The 18,213-nt window shown below is 40.6% G+C and overlaps 1 protein-coding gene across 2 annotated transcripts in view; it reads right to left on the bottom strand.

The window, feature by feature from the left end:
• Positions 1-17,330, bottom strand: part of pcgf3 (polycomb group ring finger 3) — an 82,313-nt gene extending 64,983 nt beyond the window's left edge. The window contains exon 1 of one of the 2 annotated variants that reach the window (XM_085417044.1): positions 17,185-17,330. The gene's annotated coding sequence lies outside the window, so the exon portion shown is untranslated. Of the gene's footprint in view, positions 1-16,496; positions 16,681-17,184 lie in introns of those variants that run through there. The other variant, XM_085417053.1, reaches the window with a different exon arrangement.
• Positions 17,331-18,213: the final 883 nt, after the last annotated feature.

The raw sequence follows: 18,213 nt of genomic DNA, 5'->3' as shown, positions 1-18,213 counted from the left end.
GCTTTTTTGATATTTAATGGATCGGATTACATTTTTTATTTCTCTCCGATATCCGATCCAGTAATTTAGGTCAGTATCGGACTGATACCGATATGTAATATCGGATCGGTCCATCTCTAATACATATCTTCCTAAAGCTCTAACCTTGATGGTTTCACAGCCTATTAACCCTTATCACCAATTAACAAGACCTAAAACTGTAATTTCTGTCTTATACTTTTACACCTGAAAATAAACATCCACACCCTACTGAGAAAAAGGTCTCCAGGTCAAAGAGGTGCCTCTTCTGATGGTGTTAGGGGAAGGAGACAACCAACCTTTACTGAGACATCGGTCACTTCACTTTAAATAGTTGAAGGCAAGGTATAGGGATGGGTACTGGTGTCCGGTGCGTTCTGACATAAACGGTAGTAACCAGACCGAAAAGCAGCGCACATTTCGGTGCTTTATTTCGGTGCTTTTTTTCCTGAGCTGTGATACACTTCTAGCCAATCATTTTACGTTTCCGAGGATAGTAGGCGGGGCCAGGTACGTACGTTCTGTTAGAGCAGAGCTACAGATTAAAAATGCCCAAGGCGAAGCGGTCAAAAGTCTGGCTGTACTTCACAGCAAAATATGCAAACTCAGCAGCCTGCAACAAGTGCTTTAAGCTGATACTGTCAAAGGAGGTAACACCAAGAATCCGATTAAACAGCTGGCGACGCATAGAGTTTTTTTTTTTTTTTTTAAAGCCGAGAAATGCGCCGTATTTGATAGCCTGCTGCGAGACCTCACACCGTGCACGTCGGGTGGGTTGCCAGTTATCGGACCCGGAGCAACATCCCCCAAAAACCCGAGGAATAGAGTCCTGGCCCCTAGCCCTGCCAGTGTAGCAGAAATGATGAGGATGATGATGCAGCAGCAGCCGTTCTTCTCTGCGTGAGTAGCTTAATGTTGTTAGTGTGTAATTTACGTTGAGTAGGCTAACCACGTTATTACATTAATGCATGTAAGGTGAACTAGCAAACATCATCATAGCTACATGCGGCTGTCTTCTTGTTTGATGGCAGATACTCCCTTCACCCTGGCCAAAAAGGCTAAAATGACCAAAGAAAAAGTGGAAAACAGTTAAACATGAGAGGTTTTTGGACAAAGTTTGTGTTTTTTCCATTGATTAAGCACTGCTTCCAGCCAAGAGTGATACCATATATGCCACATAGCTGCAGAAAAGGCACACATTGTTATTTTTTTACAAAAAAAACCAGCTGAACATGAGAGGTTTTTGGACAAAGTTTGTGTTCTCCATTCTTTAAGCACCGGTTCGAGCACCGTTTAAGCACCGGCACCGTTTCAAAAGTACCGATTTGGCACCGGTATCGGATAAAACCTAAACGATACCCATCCCTAGCAAGGTATGAGTGGCAAAACAAAATTATTTTGAAGTCTAGAGCTTTTACAGCTGACTGACAGCAAGATAAATAAAGTCGATTCAGGAGAACTGTGTCTGAACGTTTTCTATCCAGTCATGGCTGTCGTTAGCACTTTAACCTAAAAAAGTCCAGCTGACTTAAGACTAAAAAGAGTGCTACTACTTTTAATCTCTACTTTTAATAAAGGGAATAAAGGAAAACTGAAGGACTTTAACCAAAGACTAGCATCAATGCAATAGACGTATGTTTGTGTAGTTTGACGTGATTGGTGACGGACTGTGAAGTCACAACTTCACAAAGCACAAATTTATATCTTTAAAGTCCTTACATTTGTCAAACAGTTCAAACAATACAAAGCAACAAGACGAAGCAAAATGAAAGCAACCCATGTAAGGCACAAACTATAAACTACAACGTACTTACACATAAAACCCTCCACCGACACCATTAAAGCATATTTAAACCCAAAGAATATGCCCGCTTGTTGGCACGCTGCAGTCTTTACAGGAAGGATGGAGAATCACAGCTTCACACTGTTAATTTTTACACCCATATACTTAAAACTTCCTGTTTTAGTTTCATAAATTATAATATTCAAATGCACCAGTCAGTGTGTGGTGGGGAAGAAGCTTGCTGCAACAGGAAGAATGCAATGAGCCATTACGTGGGTTTGCTGGTTAACAGGCTGGCAGAATTGTAGTCCCGTCTTGCTTTTCTCAGTTTTAACCACAAACTGTGGGCTAGCGGCCGCGGGAAAAAGACAGGGCGCGTCACACACAGATCCTGAGATGAGAGTTATTATCAGAGCTCTGTACGAGCTTGGCCAAAGTACAAGGCAAGCAAGTAATTAATACCTCATTTGACGTGTCGACGTTCACTTAGAAAAGGCTTTCTGGGCTTGTTAAAAGGACAGAGATGCTAAACAGTAATGTCACTTGTGCCACGCTTCTTTTTGGACTTCAGGGAGAAGTCAGACCTTGGCTGACCCTTGACCGCATTTTATCAAACAGCTGACAACTAAATAAAAGCTGACCTGTTAGATTGTATGTCTGCAGCTTAGTTTGAGGGGAGAAAATCAAAACAGGCAAGACAACAGTGGTGATTCGATGTGGTCACAACCTTTTTCAAACACGTCCTTGAGTAACTTTATGCATCATAACTTTATGGATCCTTCGACTGAAAGCTGGGCGGCAAGTCTAAAAAAAAACAAAACACAAAACTAACTGAAAGTTTTGTTCATTTGTTACTTTCAAACTCATGTGGTCTATGACGAGCTAAAAAGTCACATGTTCAGCACTGGATTAACCGCCTTTGTCCTTAGGGCATGGCGATAGGTTGCTACATAAAAGACTGCAATACAACTGACAGCTTGGGAAGTTACATAATTGAATTTTGGTGATTTTACAGCCTTTGCAGTTAAATCACAAACTTGGCATCACTGAGAGCTGCGGGTTAATAAAATCTGCTCTCCCACAGAACACACATAAAAACAGCACATTGTTGTGAATGTGGATTCAGCTGTTTAGCAGCATTAGACTTTTTATTTTGGCTGACAGCGTATAAGAGACAATATCTTTGACTAGAAACTGCTATTAAAAATTTAAAAAACACTTGTGCTCAATTGCCAAAACGGGGATTAAGACTAGTGGTTCGGTGAAGGTCTTAATCTTTCGGTCTGGAACTGGGCTTATGCTGCATTCCAGATTACGTCAGAAGCCTGCGTGCTAATGTGGGACGCCCGTTCAGCTCGTACTACTTCGAAAGTCAGAGCAGCCCAACCAAGTTAGCAATCTAAGATGGTGGTGGTGGTGAACATAAAGAGTAGAAAAACTGGAAAATTTTTAATCAGTGCTGTCACTGGTGTTTGCTTGAGACTTGCCAAATAAGCTACACGCAGAGCACTGACGAGACTCTTTTCATGAATGTGCTTGGATTTTGTATATTTCAGCTGCATTTTGCTCAAAATTATTGCTTTGTGGGTCCTGGTTTAGCTCAGTGGGTGAGCAGGCGACCATATGCCGAATGGCCAGAGAGCAGTCGGCCCCAATTCGAGTCTGACCCACGACCCTTTGCTGCATGTCTTCTCCTCTCTCTCCCCACTTTCCTGTCCATCTACACCAGCGGTGTAAAACTCAGTCCTCAAGGGCCACCATCCTGCTAGTTTTTGAGATAGCCCTGCCATGCCTGCTGCTGATTACCTGAATCGGGTGTGCTTTGCCAATAAGAAGCTACAAGGTCAGGTTAGTTGGAAAACAAGCAGGACAGCGGCCCTCAAGGCCTGGAGTTCGACACCTGTGATCTACACCAGCGGTCTCCAACCTTTTTTGCGCCACGGACCGGTTTATGCCCGACAATATTTTCACAGACCGGCCTTTAAGGTGTTGCGGATAAATACAACAAAATAAAACTAGTACCGGTACCGAAAAAAAGAAGATTTATTCATAACACACGTGAAAAGACCCAGGGACACCGAGTTAACGATAAAAAAATAACACTGAAAACCGATAAAAACCATACATTTCACACCTGAGCCTCAACTCTCGCTGCCCGGTACCAAACAACTCATGGACCGGTACCAGTCTGAGGCCCGGGGGTTGGGGTCCGCTGATCTACACCATCTCAATCCAATAAAGGCTAAAAGGCCAAAAAATAAATAAATTATAGCTTCACCTTTGAGGATGGGGAAACTTTTGAGTGCATGTAGTCAGTGTTTCCAATGTGTCTGTTAAAGAAGCTGTGGTTTTTGCAGTTAACTGTCATCCTTGTACCTTTATTTTAGCATCGCTTGATAACATCTGTAACGTTAGTGTTAGAAAAAGTCTCATCAAGCTTGCCGACCACACAAAACGTTACCAAGTCCCACCACTGGCCCCCAGGGCATACTTTGAGAACCTGTATTTTATCTATACAGATATCGCTGCTCTGAATATTTTGGTGTATATTAAGAAATATCTGTGTTCAAGGTTACTTGGCAAAACCACTGATTGCATTTTTCCCGATCATAACTTTATGGCATACAGCTACGAGGAGTTTAAATAATGAGCCTCTGGACTCCAGAGGATAATGACCATAATGATTTACAGCTGCACCTTTAGATAAAAGTTGGGTTTGTGAACCAGAAAGCTGCATCGCCATTAGGGCTGCCACAAACGATTATTTTGATAGTCGACTAGTCACCGATTATTTTTGCGATTAGTCGACTAATCAGATCATCATCCATTGGACGTACAGCTTATTGCACCAGCAGCATCTGGTCTTATATAACTATCATTAGCTTACAGCTTGAAGTGTTTGTGCTAACTAAAAATAAAGACAAGATGGTAGTTTATTAATTTTTAATGAAATTTGCAGATTGTTTCGGTGAAGTTTAATAAACTCCTTGCTTTCTAAAATATAACAGGACACCGGAGTATATTCTCCAGCGTCTCACACTTCTGATAATCAGCTGTCTGCTTGACAGTTTTAGCTGTGCAAAAACTATAACTTTAATCTCAGCCAAACCGATTTACTCAGGAACAAATAAAATACTAAAGAAAGCCAAACAATAACATTTTTAAGTTATCTAAGTGACTTATATATATGTTTAACCTGACTAGCGAAAGACGGCGGTGGGTTTGAAAACAATTTGCCGTGAGTCCGGTGTTCTCACGGCTCTAGTTAGCCTTGCCCCCGGCTAGCTAACGAGCTAGTGGGTAACAGACGTCTCCGAAAACGTCGGAGCGCTTTTGAAAATATGTGGTGTCTTGATAAACTGAGCAGATATTTGAGGTTTACACAGCTACATTCTCGCCTGAAAATATGTTAAACGTTTATTTTGTGACCCAGAAAGAATAATAAGAGTAATATTAAAACTAACTAGCTGCCGCCATTGTTGACAACTGAGCTGGGCCGCGCTATGAATTCTGGGACACAGCTTCTTCTTCTTCGGGGTTTAACGGCAGCTGGCATCCTTGTACATGCAGTGCTGCCATCTTCTGTTTCAGTCCGTTATTACACTCTTAAATCCTACTACTCATTCCTGCGTCCTTTGTGATCTTACAAAGCTTCAAACGATGCGTCGACTATTAAATTAGTCGTCGACGATTTTAATAGTCGACATAATCGTGACTAGCTGATTTTACGAAATTCGACAAATATCAAAGTAATACATCTTCTTCCCACAAAGCAACATAGGGATTGTGAAGAGTGCATTCTTCTCCAAATGCCTCCAAAAAAACTAAATCCGAAGCTAGTGGCGACAGAAACGACCGAATTTGATGTGGCCTCAACTGAAAACGACGGCGCCAAAGCTGGCACGCCAGTTAACTCCGCACTCGAGGAATATACACAAGGTAACAAACAAGTACTCTCTGCGATTACTTCCTTGGATAATAAGATAACTCAAATGAAAATAGACGTTTGCGACACCCTACGATGGGAAATCGCAACGCTAAGGGCTGAAAATAATGAAGCCATCACAGCTCTAAAAACGGTAATGGAAAATTACAATGCACAGCTGAAAGATCTATCAGAATCAGCGACAATCACTTCTAACTCCGTGGTGAAACTAGAAGAAAAAGTCAAACAACTTTCTAATAAAGTGGAACAACTGTCCGAAAAATGCACTGATCTGGAAGGGCGTTCAAAGAGGAAAAATATAAGGATAGCCGGAGTACCTGAAGGTAGAGAAAAAGGTCAACGTCCTAGAGACTTTGCGGCAAGGCTACTACGAGACCTACTAGACCTGGACGAAACCCCACTGGTGGACCGTGCACACAGAGCCCTACGAGTGACCCCAGAAGAAGAGGCCCCGCCACGACACTTGATTGTGAGGATACACTATTGCCATACTATGGAAGAAATACTTCGAAGAATCTCCACCAGGAAAAATCTGAAGCTCGGAGATATCCGCGTTCAGATTTTCCGCGACCTACCCCAGGCGGTGGTAAAACGACGTGCAGCGTTTACTCCAGCAAGAAACCTGCTTCGAGACCAACCCGGAGTTAAATATGGACTTCTATACCCGGCTAAACTTAGGGTGACACACAATGGTACGGAACTGGTCTTTATAGATCCCAACGAAGCACTTCGCTACGCACAAGAAAAATTTGGATCTCAATAAGGACGGCATAAGGTAGATAAACCAGAGCTCTGCATCTGGCCCAATGACACGTACTTACTTTGATATAAAAAAATCATCATTTGCCCAGGAGCTATGGACAAAGGAAGTTTTGAGATAGAATATTTTGGTAAGCTTAGTTTTTGTTATAGCATCCCCTCGAATTTTTTTTTTTTTTTTTTTGGGATACACGGAAGGGGATGCATTGCTTCCGTTTTTTTTTTTTGTCACGGTTACACACGGGTAGGGGGGTGGGGGGTGAGGGTTGGGACCCATATCTCGACTGTACGAATATGGAAAATACGAGAATTAAGCCGCCCTAAAGTATACAAATGCAAGATAATGGAAAGGTAAAAAATGTGGATTTAACTTTTTGTACTTGGAATGTAAAGGGTGTAAATGAACCTGTTAAAAGAGGCAAAGTTTTATCGTACTTGAAATCTCTTAACGTGGATATTATTTTTTTACAAGAAACCCACTTGAAAAATGCGGCTCACAATAAACTTAAATGTAGATGGATAAATCAGGTGTACTACTCAACACTTTCTGCCAAAACTAGAGGGGTAGCTATCTTAATCAAGAAAGATACCCCGTTCAAACATAACTCCACTATAGTTGATAAGAATGGGAGATATGTATTAGTGACTGGGGAGCTGCATACTACTCCAATTATTCTACTGAATGTCTATGGGCCCAACCATGACGATCCAGAATTCTATAGAAAGGTCTTCAGCTTAATTCCGGATATACCCAACAGTAATTTAATAATTGGAGGTGACTTTAACCTAGCATTAGACCCATATTTGGATAAATCCTTGTCCAAAAAAATCACACCGTGTAAAAGCAGTAATTTTATTAAAACATATATGAAGAATATGAATATCTGTGATGCGTGGAGAATTCTAAATCCATCAGGCAGAGAGTATTCTTTCCACTCCCACGTACACAATAGTTATTCAAGGATTGATTATTTTTTGGTGGATGGAAAAATGCTCCCCCTAATTCGAAATGCAACCTATCATAATATTATTATCTCTGATCACTGCCCCGTTACTTGCTCCTTTGCACTTAGTAACCCTATTAAAACATACAGAAATTGGAGATTTGACCCACAATTACTGAACGATTTAGAATTTAAACAATATATAAACTCTCAGATGTCTTTATTCTTTGATATAAACGATAATGCTGAGACCTCTCCAGATATACTATGGGAAACGTTTAAAGCTTATATCAGGGGGTTTATAATATCATATCAAGCGTCACGGAATAAAAGGAATAAATTAGAACAGCTAAATTTAGAAAAAAGAATCCATGAACTGGACGTCAATAATGCAATGGCTCCTTCTTTAGATAAGTATAATACTATTTGTGCACTAAAATATAAACTAAACCAAATATTATCTATTAATATTAATAGAACTTTCACTTTTGTGAGACAGAACTATTTTGAATTTGGGGATAAACCCCATAAGTTGCTAGCCAGACAACTAAAGAAACTAGAAAATGATAGAGCGATTCATAAAATCAGAACAAGTAACGGAAATCTGGTCACATCACACAAAGATATTAACGATAACTTTAGACAGTTTTATGAATCCCTCTATACTTCTCATCCCACTGCAGGGCCTAATGAAATGCAGGAATTTTTAGATAAATGTGATCTTCCTGTGTTAGACCAGACAAATGCCAATATTTTGAACGCTAAGATCACAATTGAAGAAATTACAAAATCTATCGGATTACTAAAAAACAACAAGAGTCCAGGCCCTGATGGGTTAGGGAATGAGTTTTATAAATACTTTAAGATCAAATTAAGTCCATATCTACTTAAATTATATAACCATGCATACAAAATGAGCACCCTACCTCCAACATTGAATGAAGCAACTATTATAGTACTTCCAAAAAAAGGCAAAGCACTGGAGGAAGTGGGATCATATAGACCTATTTCTCTATTAAATTCTGATCAAAAAATTCTGGCTAAAATACTAGCGAGTAGACTTAATACAGTAATAGATAAATTGGTGCATCCAGACCAAACAGGTTTCATTCCAAACAGGAGTTCTTTTAATAATCTTCGACGTCTATTTAATATAATCTATTCCCCCAAGGTACAACAGGACCTACTTATACTTAGCTTGGATGCCGAAAAGGCATTCGATCATGTGGAGTGGTCCTACCTCTTTGCAGTCCTAGAAAAATTTCAACTGGGACAAGATTTCATCTCTTGGATAAAACTACTTTATAATAATCCCACAGCCAGAATTCTTACAAATCAGACATTATCAACTCAGTTTAAACTCAGCAGAGGTACAAGACAAGGATGCGCTCTTAGTCCATTATTATTTGCCCTGGCTTTGGAACCCTTAGCACAGACAATTCGAACCCATATGGATATACACGGTTATGATACAACATACACTTCTAATTCTATATCGCTCTATGCTGACGACATATTATTATACATAACAAAACCATTAATATCCCTCCCAGCAATTCTCTCCGTGATTGATAAATTCAGTACTTTCGCAGGCTACAAGATTAACTGGGGAAAAAGCGAAATACTGCCCATTAAATTAGAGAATAAACAATGGCTTACATCTCTCCCATTTAAAATAACCTATGAAAAAATCACTTACTTGGGCATTACAATACCAAAAAAACACAGCTCCCTAATGAAAGAGAATTTTCTTCCCTTACTGGAGAAACTTAAAAATAACATTCAGTACTGGAGGACACTTCCTATTTCTTTAATAGGGAGAGTGAATTCAATAAGAATGGTATTTCTCCCGCAGTATTTGTATCTGGTTCAAAACATCCCAATTTTCTTGCCCAAATCTTTTTTTAAAAAGATGGACGCCATCATTATGCCATTTATATGGAATTTTAAAACACATAGAATAAAAAAAGACCACCTATGCAAACATAGATCCCTTGGTGGACTTACACTACCTAACTTTATGTACTACTACTGGGCATCAAATTTAAGAATAATTTCCCTTCTATTGGATGACACAGCAATACTCCCTAACGGCTTACAGATGGAGCAGGAGGATTGCCTTCCTTACTGTGTTGGTGGAATACTACTCTCTCCTATTCTTTTGACAAACTCATATTACAATTCGAATCCAGTGATTTATAATACCGTACAAATTTGGAGACAAATAATTAAGCACTTCAAATTGAAAAAACTATCAATGTGTACACCCATTACAGCTAACCCCTCTTTCCTTCCATCATGTGTAGATGGAGCTTTCAATATATGGCAGGAATTGGGAATTTGTAAATTAAAGGATTTATACCTAAATGATACTTTTATGTCATTCCAACATTTAAAAGATAGATTTGGATTGCCTCACAGTCATTTTTTTAGATATCTTCAACTAAGAGACTATATCCATACATACCTGCCACAATTTGAAAACATATCGTCCGATCCTTTGGACAGATGTCTTAGTGATGGAAGGGGGTTTGAACAGAGAATTTCATTATTTTATAATTCAATACAGGAGATGAGTATACCTTCAACTACTTCAATCAAAGAGGAGCGGGAAAAAGATTTTGGGACTCTCCTATCAGAAGATTTCTGGCAGGAGGCCTTACACAACATAAATACGCCTTTTATTAATTCCCGTCACTGTTTAATTCAGTACAAAATTATACACAGACTACACTATTCAAGGGAAAAACTTCACAAAATGTATCCAGAGTGTTCCCCCCTCTGTGAAAAATGCAAGATACACTATGGAAATCTGTTACATTGTTTTGCACTATGTCCAAGGCTTCAGGGTTTTTGGTATGATATTTTTACTTATATGTCTAATATTTTTAAAAGTAAGATTGAACCAAATCCGACAGTAATCATCTTTGGGATTTCCAACGAAACACAAAATTTACAACACTCTCAAAAAAGGTTTATGGCATATGCTTTGATTATTGCAAAGAAATTGATCCTGCAGCTTTGGAAAGGCAATGAAACTCCTGTATTAAAAATGTGGCTTACTGAACTTATAAACACTCTTCACCTTGAAAAAATAAGATATAGTATGAATGACAATGTAAAAGATTTTGAATTAATCTGGCACCCTTTACTTATATACCTTGGGAAAATATAAAATTTTGTTTACTTGTTTCTCTTCCCTTTTGCCGACAGCCGGGGTATTGGGACCCCTTATGGGTGACTGCGGGGTTTTGTTTTTTTTTTGTTTTTTTTGTTTTTTTTTTTGTTGTTGTTGGTGTTGTTTAATTATTTGCCTTATTAGTTTAGAGAAAAAAAAGGAGCATAAGCTATGTTATGTCAATTTGTAAAAACTACAATCATGATACTTGCTCTCAATAAAAATATTTGAAACGATAATCGTGACTAGTCGACTAATCGTGGCAGCCCTAATCGCCATCTTTATATTTTAACAATAAAGTCCTGTTCGGTGTGTAGCAAGCATCTCAAATATTGATCTTGGTTGGATATAATGTTTAGCATTTTTTTGGCTGCCTAACCTTGCAAACCACTTGCTAGTTACTCCTAACTTTGAGCCACAAGCCCGTATCCAAAAGGAACTCGATCTCAATACAAAGTCTGCACTCTCAGAGTGCTAAAATATCATTTACAAGTGAAAACAAGTGCAGCAGATTTACCAAATATTCTGCAAATCAGTCAGCTGCAGCTGGAGAGCTGCAGTATGGCTGCCAGAGGGAAGGTGACATCAACTGAAAGCACAGAAAGAGAAACCTTTCCAGAGCAGCTCTGTGCATCCGAGCTGTTAACGTACACCGTCTTCCTGTCTTCATTAAACTGGCTGAACTAACAAGTGAGTCTGGAAGCCGCGCTGTGCTTGTTTATTACCCTGTCACTATGCTACATGCATCCTGAAATACTACAAACGACTTAACCAATTATTCTAACACAAACAAACTTGCGGTCGTGTCATCTACATTTAAGCAGATAACTAAAGACAAAAAGGAGAATGAGGACGTGAAACACAGGCGCCCCCGTCTTTTGTTTGCCGTTTCATCCACCTGAATGCAGCACTTAGCATGTCAGGGAATGTTTTTAATGTCAACACAAAGGCAAAGCAAACCATTTAAATTCACACCACCTGTTGACAACCAGCTATTTGAGATGTTGACATAGAACAGATAGGATCTGCGAAAGCCTGAGCACAGCCATGAATCTTATCAGCAGAGCCAGCGCAGACCGAGCTGCTTCAAAAACATTCACTGCAAGTCTGTACCGATTTTAAGTGTCTCCTTCTGTCCTCTGGCCTTATGGCTGCTTCAGATAACCCACTGTGTTTATGCAATAAATGAAAAAGTCTGCCAGAAAGTCTGAGATTTTTTATGTGCCCTTATGTAAATAACAACACAGGAAAACAAACTACTTTCTAAATTGTGTTGCAAAATAGATAATTCCACCTGGTTCCACCCTGGGTTTGTTGGAAATGTTAAATTTTCTTCAAAGAATCTGGCTGCTGTTTGCATTAGCTAACGTTATCTATGGAGAATAACATGGGAATGTCAGACGCTGCGTCCCATTCTGTTGCTACAATAAAACTGCTTTCAGACTTGAAATCTGGACAAGGTCAGGAGAACATAGCCAGGTTATTGGTCACAGCTGACTTTCTCACTACTATAAAGCTCATTAGGTTTACTTGAGGCTTCTGCTGGGTAGAGTATCCAGGAGACAAGACATGTGGATTCAAAACTACTATTCTCATTCCTCATCATGTCCAATTTTCAGCAGGAACTGTGCATCGTACCCTGATGTGCACCTCCCAAGAAGCCCACAGCAATTATGATTGGCCTGTTCAGCACCATCAATTCCTCGTGTTGATTTCGCGTTACATTTTTGTCTCAGCTTTTTAGTTTATTAGCGAAAGAATAACAATGATCGCCTCAGTATAAGGAGTTAAAAAAAAAAAAAAAAAATCATAGCATTAATATAAGTACTGACAAATATCAGCAGATTCCTGGCAGGAGATTGTTGATGTGTGTGCCTCCTCTTCATGTGTGAAAGCAGCTTGTAATCACTCTAAGATCTGATCACACTAGAAAAAGATGCTGTTAGTGATTAAGTGACAACAACAGCTCCTGTTGTGTGAAACGACCTATGCAAGACTTTTTAAAAAGCAATAAAAGAAGAGAAAAATAAAACCCTTAGTTGAAGAATATAAAGCAGTTGAAGCACAAACACACCCTCAACTTTCATCTTGAGTTTCGATCTCATTTGGTTTCATTTTTTGTGTCTAGACACTGGTTTTGACTTGTGGTCAAAGAAATCCTGGTTTAAAGCTAAATGTACTGTTTTTCAATATTAAACAGAAACTAGAAAACTAAATTTTCTGGAGCCATTTGCACACATGCGCTGCAGCCCTGAGTCTTTCCAGGAATTAATGACTGGAGTGGTTGTGAAAGCGCAGATGTTCGGTGCAGTCGGGTTGGGCATTAGCTGGTATCTCACCTGCCAGCATCCTTCTACATAGTCCATATTGGGATGAGTCAGTGTACAAAAAGCACAGCTAATAGACCGGCACATTCACCACTAGCAAGTGGGTGAAAAGTAAGCAGTCGCCTGCATGCTCCATCCAGGCTCCTCCCCTCACCTAAACCACATGGAGCATGGCTGAAGTGGATTATTTCCTGCTGCGTACTACATGTGATACTGGGAAAAGCATCCCAACCTGATTCCTGGAAAAAAGCCCAAAGCTGATGAGTGAAAACTGCTCAGGTTAGACCTGTCCCAAATTCCACTCTACTACAAGGAGGCAGCACTACTTTAAAAAAATAATTATAGGCCATAATAACAACCTCAAGTTTACATTTGGCTGCCCTTGCTAGTAGGCACCAAAAATACCAGTCAGTTAAATAATTGATTCTTGTTTCATTAATGTACAACACCAGTTAGACAGCTGCACCGGAAAATGACAGTGCCACATTAATGAGCTGCCAGAAACATCCTGAGCCAACAGGTCAACCAGCTCGTTCTGCACCTTTCCCTAAAGAGCAAAATCGCCAGTTGGTACTACAATCAAGAAGACTTCAGTGTGGCTCCAATGTGCATTTAACCACAGCAGAATGTGACAAATTCATAAGGATTTCATGGACTATATCAGCGTTCTCTCAACTTAAAAATTAGGAAGTTATTTTGCAGGTTTAAATGGTGACATGACCGCGCTTTCAGGCCACATCAGACTGACAACTGCTGCATTATAAAAAGACAGCTCCCCTCCCAGCGATCATTAATTTCAATGACACCTCTTCCTTGACACAGAGGCATCCATGAAGCACACAGCTGCAGCTAAAAAGGAGGTGCTGTCCTGTAAAGAATGTAAGCCTCCCTCAACTTCTGCTACTTCAAAAATCACCAACTAATCACACAATCCTGCTTTGCACCCATCTGATACCTCTAATTTAATTTTTCCTGAAATTCCAACAGTATCACATCATCTTATCAGTATCTGTAGAACCTTGCACACACACACACACACACACACACACACACACACACTATTAGGACTGCTGCCGGTATATGACCTGTAAAGATGGGCAAGGACTGAACCAAAGGGGTGATACTGTGTCCATTTCCCATTACTGAATGTTCAAAGAAACCGTGTGAAGGAGGAAAAAGCGAAAGTAGCGCTGAAGCGGGTGAGATCAGCCTCGCTGAGCTGCAGCATGATTTGCAGGCGAGGGATTCTCCACGGTCGTTCAGCAGCTCATTTAGAGAGCTGCCCGAGATCATTTCCTGTCCAAGGAAAGAGACAAATGCTATATCTACCGGAGCTTCACTTACTATTGAGTTTTCTCATTATCAAGAAGCGCTATGCTTTAAGAGGTCGTATACTGCTCGCCTGTCCTGCAGGGCGGACAGTTTTATCAGACTGCCCTGTGGGACCATTAACATTGTTAAAACAGTGCAGAGATGCATGTTTCGGGGTAAAGAGGTCAAGCTTCGTGTTCTTTTGGCCATTTGTATCCATTAACCACTGATGAAAATGCAGAAATTTCACTGTAACGTTAGAAAACCTCGTTAGGTGTCATTGAATCCAGGTCAGAGGTCGGCGCTAAAGAAAAGCTGCAGGTAATTTAGGGTTCCCCTGCAAAGTCAGCAGAAACCCGATATGAAAGTAGACACTAAGAGGATATGTGGAGTGCTATGAAGCAACTATACCATGTGGTAAATGCAAGCACAGTTTGAGAGGCTCAGTGAAGTTAATTTAAAGTGAATCAAAGTGTTTTACAACCTAAATTAAAAGCTGGAGCTGTGACAGACAATAGCAGCAACTCACTTTAAACTGAAGTGCAGAAAAAAACAAAAAGAGTGAGTGAAAGCCCCATCAAGGAGAACCTGGCCTTGCCAAATGCTGCATCTCTTCCCTCTGTGATGATGTAAAGCATCAGAAAGCAGCTCAGCTGTTTAAACACAAGCACACTGGCTGCAGGTTAGAAGAGACATCTCAGGCGAATCAAAGCTATCAAGACTCCGAAAAGCAGCGAAATTATTCACCCATCCAACATCAGGCAACGTTTTGAATCAAATGGCGTCAGTGAGGTTATGGAGGTCAACTTTCTGTTGCTGTAAGGTGCAGCTTGAATTCATCACTGGCATGATGAGCACCCTGGTTTCCGTGCAACAAAAGTCTGCTCAGTCTGACGGCCTGTGGTTTACAGTCAGCATGAGCATTGATTTGGTAACCTGCAGATCAAAAGATGTCTAGACGTCGATGCAAGAGGGAGGCTGAATTTGTTTTTTTGGCTTTTGTTTGTTTAGCGATTTTAAAAATGTGCCGCTGTGTGTAACAGTGGTTTCTGTGATGACCTTATTCCACTGTGAGACAGCAACGTCACACTTAAACGTTAAACTACAAAACTCTCCGTCTGACTGCTGTACAGGATTGTTTACACCATTTACAGAAATGAACAAATATTCAGTCTTTCATAACTTCTGTTTTAAAAAGAAGTTAAATGACCTTCTCAGAATTTAATATAAACAATTTCTCCCATTCTAGACTTTATACACTACATTACACTTAGCCATAGGATGCATATTGGACCAAGACAGCCTTCATCTGTTCTTAAAGAGGCAAAATCCTGCTTTTCAATTCAGATTTAAAGTAAGAAAGGACAAAGTTTCCCCTCCAGCAGATGAAGACGGCAACAGGCTTGTGCACATAAAGCTCTTAGTGCGAACAGCAAGTGAGGAGTGGGTTTTTTGACAGTAGGGTGGCTCCAATGCAGACAAAACGAAGGCATGATTTCACAGACTTTTGAACCTTTTTTTTTACCCTTATCTAAACTGTGAATACTGGAATGTGCACGTGCATTTCTGCTCAAACATCCGAACCATGAGCAGATTTCTCAAAATGAATTTGCCTGTCAGTGCGCCGCAGGGTGGCTGTGGCTACAATGTAGCTTGCCATCACCAGTGTGTGAATGTGTGTGTGAATGGGTGGATGACTGGATGTGTAAAGCGCTTTGGGGTCCTTAGGGATTAGTAAGGCGCTATACAAATACAGGCCATTTACCATTCTTTTTAAATACTAACCAAACTTTTAACTGTAACTAAATATGGCATATGTATGTAAGAAAACGTGATCAGGCTTTTTGATTTTTCAACCAAATTCTGACAACAGGCATGTGCACATAAATCTCACTGCTAGCATCCAATTTAAGAGCACATTTTCTGACAATAAGATGGTTGGTTACACTTAAAAACGGCTTGATTTGACAGGTTTTGACACAAAAACTTTGTCTGTGACCGTGCATATTAATTCCTAAGAAAACTGGACCCACTTCTCACCTAGACACAACCTGCAATCACCCACAGCATGCTTCCCAGGCTGCAGATTCTCCTCGTGGTGTAAAGTTAAGGGAAACCCTCGCATCTAAACCTGGATTCAGTCCAACTGACTCCACCATATTAAAAGGCTTGTGTAAAGCTGATCCTTATCCGCATCTCCCCCTACACACACATACACATATGTACGTACAAATAAAAGCGCTGCACAGACTTGTTGGCTGCACGCCTTCCCCCTCACAATGTCACCCAGGGTTTGCTGCAGCAGGAGCAGGGTTGTGAGGGGCGACATCCACCCAGAGGGAAAAGAAAAGGCATCAACTTTGTGTCTCCATTTAATCCGAACCTCACACACAGATCCTCCTCTGAACTTTGGACAGCAACAACAGCAGGAGGAGAAGGAGAGGGAGGAGGTGTTGGAGGTGGTGAGCCTAATGGTGGACCATGAGCTGTTTCCTTCAAGAACATTCCAGTTCACTGGGAAGCAAAAACTGGTGTTTGGTTTAGAAGAACAACAGCATTTAAACATGACGAGACAGGCAGACAGGCTGCTGCCAGAGCCTCCTCTCCGGGACGGCTAACCGTGTGCATCCCGGATAGCATTAAAGCCACCTTTACGGCAGACTTTACCTCCTCAAAAATAACCCCCATCCCCGGTCTACAACTGCAGGGCCCGGTCATACACCACCACCACCACCACTACCACACACACACGCACACACAGGCACATAACACAACACGTATAGCGTGCCCCGTAGCACCAAGCGGAAAGAGACAAGCAAAAAATGTAGAGGAGGGGGTGCAAACCGGGACCGTAAACCGGCCACACACCCGCCGAGCACGGACATATGAGGAGGAGAAGTGCAGGTAGACGAACTAACCTGTTTGGGAGCAGCACGGTCCGTTGGATGTTAGGTTGAATCCGAGTTAAATCCACTATCAGTAAAACAAAGAGGCGAAAATGACCGAGCGGTCGCGGAACAGGCCGAAACTGTTCTCTCGAAGCGGCAGAACGCATGCGCAGAGCGGCCAAGCGACCGAGCCGGAGGCGGTAGAGTCGGGGGAGGGGGAGGGGGGGAAGAGGGGCGCGAGTTGAACGAGGGCGGCAAATTTCGGAAAATCGATCCGCTGATTCTGTTATTGATTATCGAGTTGGCACCATTTTCTTTATTATGGGTTTATAAGCTGTAAATACTTTATTTATTTGAATTCTTTCATATTAATCAATAAAAATTTATAGCAACACCAGGTTGCACTTCATAGGTGTCAAACATAAGGACCAGGGGCCAGAATCGGTCCGTGAAAGACTACAAGCGGGTCAGTGGAAGGCTTTTGAAAATGTAAAGGAGTGCATGGATTTTGGACTTCTAAGTGTATTTTCATAAGTTTTATGGCATTTATTATTATGTTTTACACTACCTGCTTTAGAAATTTCGGTTTAAAAAACAGGAACATTTCCTTTGAATTACCTAACTTCATGGTTTATAAATACAAGATAGTCTGGTCAATGAGCTACCAGAACGTTTTCTGTAACTGACACATTTATCATGTAGAAAAACTGAGACCTGCTGTTGAAACACTTCTTTTTTCTTATCATAAGAAATCACGGGGATTAAATGTATAGTTTAATGTCTTTACATTGACAGAACGCAGAGTTTCAGTCCATTTCGCTTAAAAAATAATAAAAGTGATAAAAGATAAAAGTGGAATTAGTTTTGAATTTTGTATATGTTCACTTTGTTTTATTTATTCTTTTTAATGTTATTTTTATTTAAGAAGTCAGCAGTGCAGTAAAAACAAGTGCAAAGTCCAAGCTTTTGTTATCTGACGTGCTGAAATCCAGTGTGTGAATGTGTGTGTGAATGGGTGAATGACTGACTGTAGTGTGAAGCGCTTTGGGGTCCTTAGGG

Source organism: Rhamphochromis longiceps, linkage group LG2 (assembly GCF_057381845.1).
Source record: "Rhamphochromis longiceps isolate RC_006_pf linkage group LG2, R_longiceps_female_GT1.1, whole genome shotgun sequence".
NCBI lineage: Eukaryota > Metazoa > Chordata > Actinopteri > Cichliformes > Cichlidae > Rhamphochromis > Rhamphochromis longiceps.
This window is presented reverse-complemented; position numbering and strand designations above follow the sequence as displayed.